Genomic DNA, 11326 nt, shown 5'->3' with positions numbered 1-11326 from the left:
ACCCAGCTGAGTTGTCGCTTAAGGGACAATGGCAACAATAGAGGTTGCTTAGAATGGCCTCAAGGAGGAAAGAGAGAGTAATAGTAAAGGGATTTTTATGTGAATGATCTCTTCGTAGGGAGCGATGTAATTTGCACAACCACAAAATGACACTGTTTTCATTTGTTCACTGTTGCAACTTAACATGCCAATTTAACTTGCTGTTAACGGAGATAAACTAAGGGATTAACACGAGACACAAATTGGAATTCGGGAGATTGGATTCAGTTAATTGAAATTTTAGGTGTTAATTTGTGGCACTATACAAATTTCAGGGGCGATTTTGGGTATATACTCAATTTCAATTTATTGTTAAAGATGGTAGGAGTTTGTTACCTTGACCCTGTACTCATGGCTTTCCACTGGAGTAGATGTAAATTATGGTTGATTCGGTAGGTTCTAGCACATACTTTAATATTGATGACTGCCTTTATTCGAACAATTGGGAAAAAAACATACTAAGATAATTGCTTGTTGGAACAAAATGTGAATTCATGACTTTATGCACACATAATGTTAAATGATTAATTGGAACCAAAATCCTGTTACCTAGAACATGACACAGCTGTTTAAATTAGATTGTACGTTTTGATATCAGTTGCTTATTTTGCTTTCCACTTCTTTTCTGTCTGTTCCCACTTACTTGTGGTACTGGTACTGGTTCTGCCGATTGCTTTCTAATGTATATTATGTACTTTCGGCAGGAACCTTTGTTTGGGTGGGAGTTCCTTCATGTTTTTCAGTTGTGTGAAGTCGAAATTACTTTGGATTATTTGTCCAGAGACTACCAAAAACTGTTTATACTTTAATTCTCGCAATTTTTCATCATGGACACATGTTTTTACTTGAAAATAATAAATTTTTCTTAACTTTTCATAAGTGGAGATATAGTTGGTTTGCCACTTCTATTCCCTGACCAATCATCACATATGTTTGAAATATTTTTGTTAAGGTGAATTCTATGGTGTAGAAATATTTTTTTTTTACACATGAGAAAACTAACGTGGCATAGATTTAGGAGTGACACCTATCTCTTGCTATTGTTGCTTTGATCAGATGTGACAAGACAAATACATCAAAATTCAGATTTTATCTTTTGCAATTAAATATTAATACTAATAAAACTTTAATTACAGATCTATTTTTGTTGTATTGGATCAAAAAAATTGGGTCAAAGAAAAACAATAATTTTTGGACTGTAATGAATTATTATTAAAGAAATATATTTTATTGTGTTTATTTTATCAATAAAATTAATTAATTTTTATTAAATATTGAAGTATGCATAAATAATATTAAATACTACAAACAATAAATATTAAAAAAATAAATATTCAAATTCAAAATTTAATCTCTAAATTATTGTGTATAATATTAAATTTTTCTTACATTTTGTATAAGAAATTAACAAGTGTTATTTTTATTTTGTGAGAGTACCTTTAAAAAAAATTTGTCAATAATACTAAAATTTTCTTATATTTTGTATAAGAAATTAATAAGTGTTATTTTTTATTTTGTGAGAGTATCTTTAAAAAAATTGTCATTTGATTTATAAATTAGTTAAAAAATTCTTTAGTCCATGAATTATTTATTTTTTTAAAATTAATTTATAATATTTCGATTTATAGTAAGAATGATAATTTATTTAGAATTACAAATATAACAACAAAGTTAAATTTAAAAAGATGAGAAAATATTCATATGCAAAACTTGAACATAAAATAAATATTCATGCATATCAAATAATTTTAAATATTGAACATTTTAAAAAATATTCATACGTACCAAATAATTTGGGTTATGTTTCGTACCAAATAATTTGGGTTATGTTTCAGACTCCAGTTTTGTTTTTTAAGTATTTTTTTCACTCATCTTTTTAAATTTAACTTTGTTGTGATATTTGTAATTTTAAATAAATTATCATTCATATTATAAATCAAAATATTATAAATTAATTTAAAAAATAAATAATTCATGGATTAAAATTTTTTTTAACTAATTCAGAAACACTTTTAATTTTGATATTGAATTCATAATAGTATTTTTTCAATAACGTACGAAATTTTGTGTATTTTTTTTATATAGAGATCACAAATCTAACCTTTTAATTTGTGAATTTTAACTTTTTTGAAATTTTTAAAACACAAAATCGACCCTCTGATTTGTGAACTTACACAAATCTGATCTTTCAATTTGTGAATTTTAATTTTTTAAAATTTTTAAAATACAAAATCTACCCTCCAATTGATAAACTTTATTTTTTTTAATTTTTAAAATACAAATAAGACTCTTATTTGTGATTACATCTGTATTAAATTAAAACATACCACTCCTACATAACCGAGAATAATACAACAATAATTCCATATACAAAAATCAGCCATTCATAAATTAAATGACAAAAATTTTTAAAGTTACTCTCACAAAATAAAAATAACACCTATTATTTTTTGATACAAAATGTAAAAAAAAATTCAGTGTTATACATAATAATTTAGAGACTAAACTTTGAATTTAAATGTTTATTTTTTAAATATTTATTGTTTATAATATTTAACATTATTTATCGCATACTGAGAATTTGGCAAAGAGTAGGTATACAAAACTGATAGAAACTAGGAAGAGTTGGAGCTCTTCTAATCTCTACAATTACCAAATGATTCCACACCTAACTCTATCTCTCATCCCTTTATTCTTCTCTCAATCTTAACCAACTTCCTCACTAGCACTTCAATTAGATACTTGGGCCAGCACCTGACCATAGAATTGGTTCCTGACACACAGCTATGATTTCTTAACCAGCACAACTTTTATATAGTACCACGATACATTTGTTTGTTACATTACAGCTTGTAGATAGGGGGCCATTTTTACAGCAGTACCACAAGAACATTATAACATATTAGTATGAAAGTGATGGTCACATGTCAGACTTGGATTAGTCTTACTTTGAATTCAACTGGGCTGTAGTGCAACCAGCAGTCAGTAGAATAAAAGCAGCCCATTGAATCTCACTTAACCTGAAATGCAAATAAAAACACAACAATAGACAACCCTAGGGCAATACGATCAATAAAATTAAATATTATTTTACTAAGCCATTAGTATTAAGTAATAAACTAAACTTGTGGAAACAAAACACTGCCTCAATCCTTAATAAAAGATTATGACAATGAAATGAGAATTGACAATAATTTTTTTATATTGAAAATAAAGAACAAAAGCTACCTCTTCTTGAGTATAATTCAGTAGAAAACACATGTACTGATAATATTCAAGTTTTTTAATATCTGATAGACAGGAGCATCTACATATTGAAAAATGTAATACTGCCATAAAATTGAAGAGTAAATACAATCAGATTTTGGATGGTATCTGTTGCAAAATCAAAGTTACATAATAATCAATTGCGACCATAACAAACATAGACATGCATCACCAATCTGAAGCAAATTTTTGACAAGGTAAAGTGCTGCTGGAATGGGATACACTATAACTTCATCTAATGTGGTGCTCAACCTAGATGCAAGAAACAATATACAACGACTTATTCAAATTCATTCTCCAACAAAAGACAACATGAAAAATCTCTCATCAGAAAAGGAAACACATACACATACAGAAGTCATAATGCTTAGATAAAAGGATGAAATCACCAACAGAACTTATCAAGTGAAACCACTGGCCTACTGAAAATATTACTGCTTAGAATCTCCCTTCTCCCCCTCCCTCCCCCTTTCTTTTTCTTTTCTTTATTCTCTCTTTCTCCAAACATGCCATGCAAAAGAGTTAATGTTTTGCTTTGTAATGGTAGAAACAGGCCAAGCCTATATTAAAACTTATTAATCTAAGCCTGATTTGTTCTTAAGCTTGGCCTGCCATTTAGAAAAACATATTGACTAACAATAAAAATGTATATTTATTATTTTTCTCTCAATTGAATCATTGGCATCCAAGTTCTACTACTGAGAATTAATCCTGCCCAAATTTACTTGAAGTCCCATTAAGGAGGGTAAAGGCTTCGTGGCGAGGATTTTTTTTACTGCACACAATGCAAGACTAAAGCTCAAATAGGCTAAATGTATGCATAATGCCTAAAATAGGCTAGATAAGTCTAACAAGCGTTTAGTAGATTAAATTACATTACATTTATATACATTTCTAAATCTAAATAAGCCCAGGACAGCCAGCAAGTCTACTCGCTTTTCCGCAAACCTAGGCCTAGGTTGCTAAGATAAATAGGCTTTTCAAAAAGCCTGAGCCTGCTTCTATATTTTAGCAAGCGACAGGCCCTAAATAGGTCGCCTAACCTGTTTCCATCCTTGAATATCGAAATGTAGTAAAGATTCACCCTGAGGAATACAACCCAAAATCTCAGTATAATGCTTCAGCTTCCAAAGTAACATTATGAGTTCGTAGAAACATGTACTTTGGTTACCTTATGCTTTTGTGCTTGCTTGTAAATGGCCAAAATGCAAGTTGTCACTCAAATTTTCAATGTAAGAAAAACCTTATTCCACCTCTTTAACTAGTTATCCAAACTTTTTTCCCTTTTCATCAACAGAATGTAAAACATAACCAAAATCTTTCACTAAATTCACAATCAGATCAAAAAATTTAAGGAAAAAGGATTATGCTAACCGATTGTCCTCAGTGACACCGTCCTTTTTCCATATTCTTGCAAGAGCCACAAGGGATATAGCACATTTTAAAGTCTCCACCTATAACTAAATGATTACCAATAAATTAGGAGCCATGTATTGGTCAAATGCCACAACTCGGGTTATCAAGTAGAAAGTGAATCAATGGAATGAGTGCATACTGCATAGAGATGAGATCTATACGCACCAGAAAGTTTGCGGTGGTTACACTATACTCGTACTTGCCAGCTCTCTTGGACCAAACGATTAGAATGGCTTGCGAACTAGTAAGAACAGTCAATGCAAGTGTAACAACTGACCTATATCAAGAGAAATGGGATGAGGATTAAGAAATCGAACAAGAACTGAACAGAAAGATAACGGAGAGTGGGAGCAGGAGTCAGACTTGAGTTTCCACTTTGCTTTCGCCCTGTGGCTATCGGTTTTGGTTTCTCCCACGGAGGCCAAACGGTTGTCTAGGACTGCAAAACAGTGAACAGGGGAAAAGAGGTTAAAGCTATTCCAATGGTGAAGTTGCAAACACAATACATCTAATTATCCAACCGATACAATATAAGACAGAAGAAGAGAAGACAGCAAAACCGATTTTTCACGTAAACTCTCAACGTCCTCGACGCCGATCTCCCTATCATCACCCTACAACACATAGGTGTGTCAAATCAACTCTAGTTTATTATTGAGTGAATGGAAGAAATATGATAGCAAATTTCTCAGCTACATATTAAAAACACCTCATCCCTGATTTTCCTGTACTCCATTTTGACTAAGAGTTGTGAATTAGAGAAGAGCAAATTCCAACTCTATATACTTATTGCAACCGCTACAGATCTCATCTTTATGCCTCAATGACTCAGTCCCTCGGTGACTATCCCAGCTGCACAAGCACAACCAATTCGGGACCAGTGATCCCCTCATCTACTCTCCTCTTCTTTTTTTATACTTGTTTTTGTTACTACTGTTCTTTCGTGTGTTTTTTTGGGCTTACTGTTTCTTCGATTTTTCTCTTATTTCTACTTTTTTTTTCTTTAACATTCTCCTTCTTACTTCTTTGTTGATTTTGGGCTCCGTTGACAAGTTTTGTTTCCATAACTTTGTTCTTTGGCCCATCCTTTCACTTTCTTAAATTTTTGGTCTAGTAATTAACAACTATTCTAACCAACTTGGGTTAACCAAGTAATCAGCTCACTCGTCCCCTTAATCAAATATCGAGAGTTTAAATCTTGTCTTATGCATGTAATAACTTATTAACCAACGACAAATTCTTACATAAAACTCAGATCCGCATCGAATTAGTCTTTAATCTGTCGGTTGAGAGATACCATGAACAACCACAAAAAAAAAATAACAGCAATTCTAAAAATTTTAGGCTAGACATTTGTGTTTATATAATTTAGACAAAATTTACATACCAAATTTGATCCTTTTGGAATGTTGATAATCTACATATTAATGGATTTGGATCCTCTAAATTTTGAATTTCACTTTAGAGTGTAAAGTATGATCTATTACTATTTATTTCATAGGTGGGACCAGGAGAAAATATGAAAAAAAAAGCATTCAATAGTAAAAGATCTCACTTTATCCTCTAAAGTAAAAATTTAAAATTTAGAGGATCCAAATTCCATATTAATTGATTCTTCATACCAAAAAAATGATTGATTTTTTTACAAAAATTATTATATTTAATGTTTTATAAAAACGGAATGCTACACATCCATGTAATCATGTAAAAGTAGTTTTAATATAAATAAAAAATATTAGAATAAAATTAAATGAAATTAAAGGTTATGAACAATTTTAAAAAATATTATAAATATTAAAAAATTATATTTTACTCAAAAATAAAATACACATAGATGGTACTTGATGGTTATCTTGCTATTTTCATCACATATTGGCTTATTTCAAGTGTATGCTAACACTTTTATGATGAGATGATTTCTTCCACGAAAACTCCCGAAAAATAATTAAACTATAATAGGTAACTACTTTGTGAACTTTTTTTTAAATATTGAAGTCTACTTGGTGTAATTCACAAAAATGGCTAAAAATTCGTGTTTAACGTCGTTGTGGAATTTCTGATGGGGCCATAAAGATAAAGACGATTAAGACGATTGAAACGTTAGCAACAATTTTGACGTTGGGGACAAAAACATATTTTACTCTAAAAATATTTTGATCGAGTGTTTTTAATTTATAAAAAAATGATTGGGTAAGAATTAAGATGCATCTTCAATATTGAGAGGGCAGTGAAGACAATATAAGAGAGAAAATGCAGATAGCGAGCAGTGTATTACAAAGAGAAGCAGTGAAAGTGATCATGTAGAGAGAGTGAGAGATGGAGGTTTTCGGTTCATCGACGAAGATGATAGCGACGCAGGAGGAGATGGTGGAAGCGAAGGTTCCCCTGCATAACATGGATAATTTTGAGATTGAGAAATCCTAAAATTTTCAGTTAAAATAAAAATTTTATTCAATCAAATGATAATAAATAATTTTATTGAATTAAATTATATTAATGTGATCATTATATGATAAAGAATGCTAGAAAATAAATAAATAATATTTTAAGAGTATAGAAATATTAAATTGTCATTTCAATTTACTTTTTTAATCAATGATAATAAATATCTTAAATTAATTAAATTTTTACAAAAATTATACACCTAAAACTATTTCATTTTTCAAAAATCTTTTGAAAATACAATCGTTCAATAAGAGATTGACTATTGAGAATTGAATATAATATTTTTAAATTCGTATTTTCAATAAAAAGATGTACTTAGTTCCATCCATCCTAAATAATTCTATATTCACTATTACTTATCCATCTAAATAATTCTAACATTGATAGAATATTATTTTTAGATGCAAAAAATTTAAAATGTATTTATTCTATTTCAAAAATTAATATTCATATTTAACTTAGAATTCCAATAAATATGACAAAAAATATTATATTTTTTAGCTATTAAAAAATTAAAGTAAAATATCTATAAAAAAAATTTGTGCTTTAACTTTAGATTTTTCAAAAAAAATTGGCAAGTTAATGGAATCAAATCATATTTCTATAATATATATAAGAATGTGAGATTATTATTATTAATGACATATAAATATTAAAATTATATTAATACATTAATAGAAATACATTATTATAATAAAAAGTTACAAGAATTAAAATAATTGAAATTTATTAACATTAATTAGTTAAATTAGCATAAAATAAGAAAGAGATGATTAATCAGATTATATAAATTAAAAAAATATAACTGAACAAAGTAAATATCACAATAATTATATTACTAATTGAAAAATAATCTATTTAATCAATTTAAATTTTTATTGAAAATAGAGAACTAAAGATTATCAATGAATAAAAATAAATAGGATATAATACATTAAAGAATAATTCTGGTAGTATAAATAATAAAATTAAATTATTATATACAATTTTTACTTTTTACCTTATTATGATTGAAGTTAACATTAATGGTAAGAAACTAATTTTAAATAGTCTAAATTTATATTTTACAACATAATTAAAGCACAATTCATAATTTTTTATTTTGTGATTAATCAATATTTTTTAAATTTTTTGGAGTCTTCTGTGTTTTATGATTGATAAATATTTTTTACAAAATACAAATTTATGATGAGTTATTACAACCATAATTAATTAAAAAAATCAAGAAAAATTATAAAAAATCAAATAAAAGATAAAAAATAGAGTAAACATTTATTTTGAAACTAAAAATTTGTTAATTATGCTAGAAATTCTAAAAATTTGTATCTTATTATATAATCAATTTATTTACTCACTTTAACCTTATTATTTATTTATTGTATCTAAAAAAGTATATAATGTCACACTTTATTTTTAAAAAGATGAAACTCTTCAAATATACGATATAATATATAATTTAAGAACAATAAAATAAAAATATTTAGAATTTTATAATAGTATTTGAAATTTTCAATGACGATAATACAAAGTGTTTAAATCGACCAAATGAATTCAATAGTTATCCTTTGCACATCTTATTTAAATTTGAATCTTAAAATTCACTTTTATCTTTTTTTTCTAATATAAATTATTTTTAACAAAAAATAGAGAAAAAATTTATTAGACCAAAAAAATATCCGATCAAAAAATTATTATAAGGAGATTTATAATTAGAGAAGAAAAGAATAAAAGTATTAATAATAATTAAGAAAAATAAACGCAACTTGTATTAAACAATGTTAGAAAAGAAATAATAAAGTTCATATTAATAATAATGTCGAGGAATGATGTTGCTGCTTTAGACTTTTAACCTTCGTCTTTGACCATCTTTTTTTTTTCTGTTCTTTGCCTTTTTTTAATTATCAAGTCATAAAAAATAAAAAACAATTCAATAAAACAAAAGCAACAAAATCGAAAATAGTAAGATCAATAGTAACTATACAAATTAAAATACATAGGAGAAAAACAAACTATTACATAATAGAATTAACATGAGTATCTTTCATCATTAAATAAACAAAGTTAATGCACAACAAAATTACATGTAAAGAGAAAAAAAAAAGAAAAAAAGAGTTAAAATATCCAAAGTGATAAAAAAGATTATTTTATAAAAGACTATAAAATAATGAACTTATAACTAAATTAAACTGTACTTATTATTATTAGAAAGGGTAAGAGAGAGCAGTAGAGAAAATGTTTGTGTGTATTTAAGTTGTGTAAAATAATACAATATAGAAGGGTATTTACAGGTGCTAAGAGAATCGAAATAATAAAGACGTAATATCCTATAATAAATATTTATATATGTTAAATAATGCTAATTGATCTAATTGATTCTAATTATACTCTAACAATTATATTCAATTAATTGACATACATAATATTAAATTGTGTGATACTTAAATATCTTAATTGGTTGATATAATTAATCCACCGTAATGAATTGTATTTAATGAGTTAAAAGAAATAAATCAGGAAACACACTACTAGAAATAAGGTTTTTTCAGACAAAAATTTCAAACGAAATTTAATCCGTCTGAATGACTTTTTTATTTCGGACAAATTTGAGACAAATGTTGAACAATTTTTAGTAGAGACATTGGAATAATATATTCTATCCTAAATTTGTCTAAATTTTGTCCCAAATTTTGGCGCCAATTTTTTTTTAGATGGCGCCAAAATTTTCATACAGATTAGCAACACATTTTGGACAAAAACTATAATTCATCTGTATTCCATCTGAATATGCACATTAACTTCAGATGGATTTGAGACGCATTTTGAAAAATATTAATTCTATCCCAAATTTGTCTATAATTAGTCTTAAATGCTTTTACTATAACTAACCCTTCGAAGTAGACAAAATTGTTTCCACAAATTTGAGAGGAAAATAGCATCATTTGTAAATTTCGTTTAAAAATTCATCAATTTTCAAACAAATTTCAAATATTTATTAAAAACTTTTAAAATTTAGTATAAAAATATTATTTATATTTTAAATTAGTCTATCATTTGTCCCAAATATTTTTACTATTCTAAAATAAAGTTTCTTTTTCCTAAAATAACCTTAATTATATATCTTATAAAAAGGTACAGTTTTTGTTTGTACCTTTCAATTCCAAAACCTCTTGGTCAAAATATAAAATAATCATCATACCAATAAACCTTATTTATTATTATACATATTTTAAAAAATTGGATTAATAGATACGTTAGTGTTTATTTATGCAGAATTTTTTATATAAATAAGTAAATAAAATATATTAATTCCCATAATAGGCATGCAGAAAGCTTTACAAAAATGCGCAAGGCTATTATTCGTAAAGCACCCGCAAAATGGATTTAGTCGTCATCTCAGGAGGGGCGCACGCGAATTGAAACTTCTGGTGGGGAAGTCATTTTGTGCCTGACGACAACGAAATAGGTACTTCTGGTGGGGTTACCATGAAATTTAGTTGGTTTATTTTTTAAATATATTTTTTAATATTTTAAAAAATAAAATTATATTTTCATTAAATATATGCTTTTGATTATTTAATTTTTTATTAAGTTAATAATTTATTTTTATTAAGTTAATCTATTATTTATCATAACTCTTTTAATTCAGGTAGTATGTACTCAGTATTAAATAAACAAATTTAACAAATATACTTATATAATCCTAAATTTTAGAACTATAAATTTTAGAACTAAATTAACTATATTTTTATTAGTTTTTTTTTTCTATCATTGTATATTATATTTGACTTTTTTTAGTTAAACTTGGGAGATTCTATCTTCTTATTTTTTTTATATACTCTATCTTCTTATTTTTTTTATTCTTTTATTTTTATTATATTTAATATTAATTTTCTTATACAAATTGTTATATACCATCTTGTATTTAATTTTGATTTTTTTAATTACCTCATATTATTTTTTAATTTATTCTTTTAATTATTTACGTTATAATCATTCAAAATTTAATTTTTTAACAAATTTAAGATAAAATGTATCTAAAAGAATTAAATATATAAAAATCTTAAAAATAAATTAGAGAAATGCTAAGAGTTCAGCAAATTTTGTAATTTGTAGCCATTAATTAGCCATCAGTGATATTTTTAATGGTGTGAGTTTACAT

At 26.5% G+C, this 11326-nt stretch overlaps 1 long non-coding RNA gene across 5 annotated transcripts; it reads right to left on the bottom strand.

The window, feature by feature from the left end:
- Positions 1–2645: 2645 nt before the first annotated feature.
- LOC107457852 (uncharacterized) lies at positions 2646–5629 on the bottom strand. Of its 5 annotated transcripts, XR_008001302.1 has the most exons (4): positions 5283–5629; positions 5086–5161; positions 4888–4999; positions 3181–4766 (listed from the first exon to the last, which is right to left on the bottom strand). It is a non-coding gene; the product is annotated as an uncharacterized LOC107457852 (long non-coding RNA). The 5 variants fall into 5 exon arrangements; XR_008001299.1 differs by adding an exon at positions 2646–3059 and having other exon boundaries at positions 4681–4766; positions 4888–5629; XR_008001303.1 differs by having other exon boundaries at positions 3174–3558; positions 4681–4766; positions 4888–5629.
- Between the last annotated feature and the right edge of the window lie 5697 nt (positions 5630–11326).

Source organism: Arachis duranensis, chromosome 7, assembly GCF_000817695.3.
Source record: "Arachis duranensis cultivar V14167 chromosome 7, aradu.V14167.gnm2.J7QH, whole genome shotgun sequence".
Lineage (NCBI taxonomy): Eukaryota > Viridiplantae > Streptophyta > Magnoliopsida > Fabales > Fabaceae > Arachis > Arachis duranensis.
The sequence above is the reverse complement of the archived record's forward strand: the minus strand, read 5'-3'. Positions and strand labels throughout refer to the sequence as shown.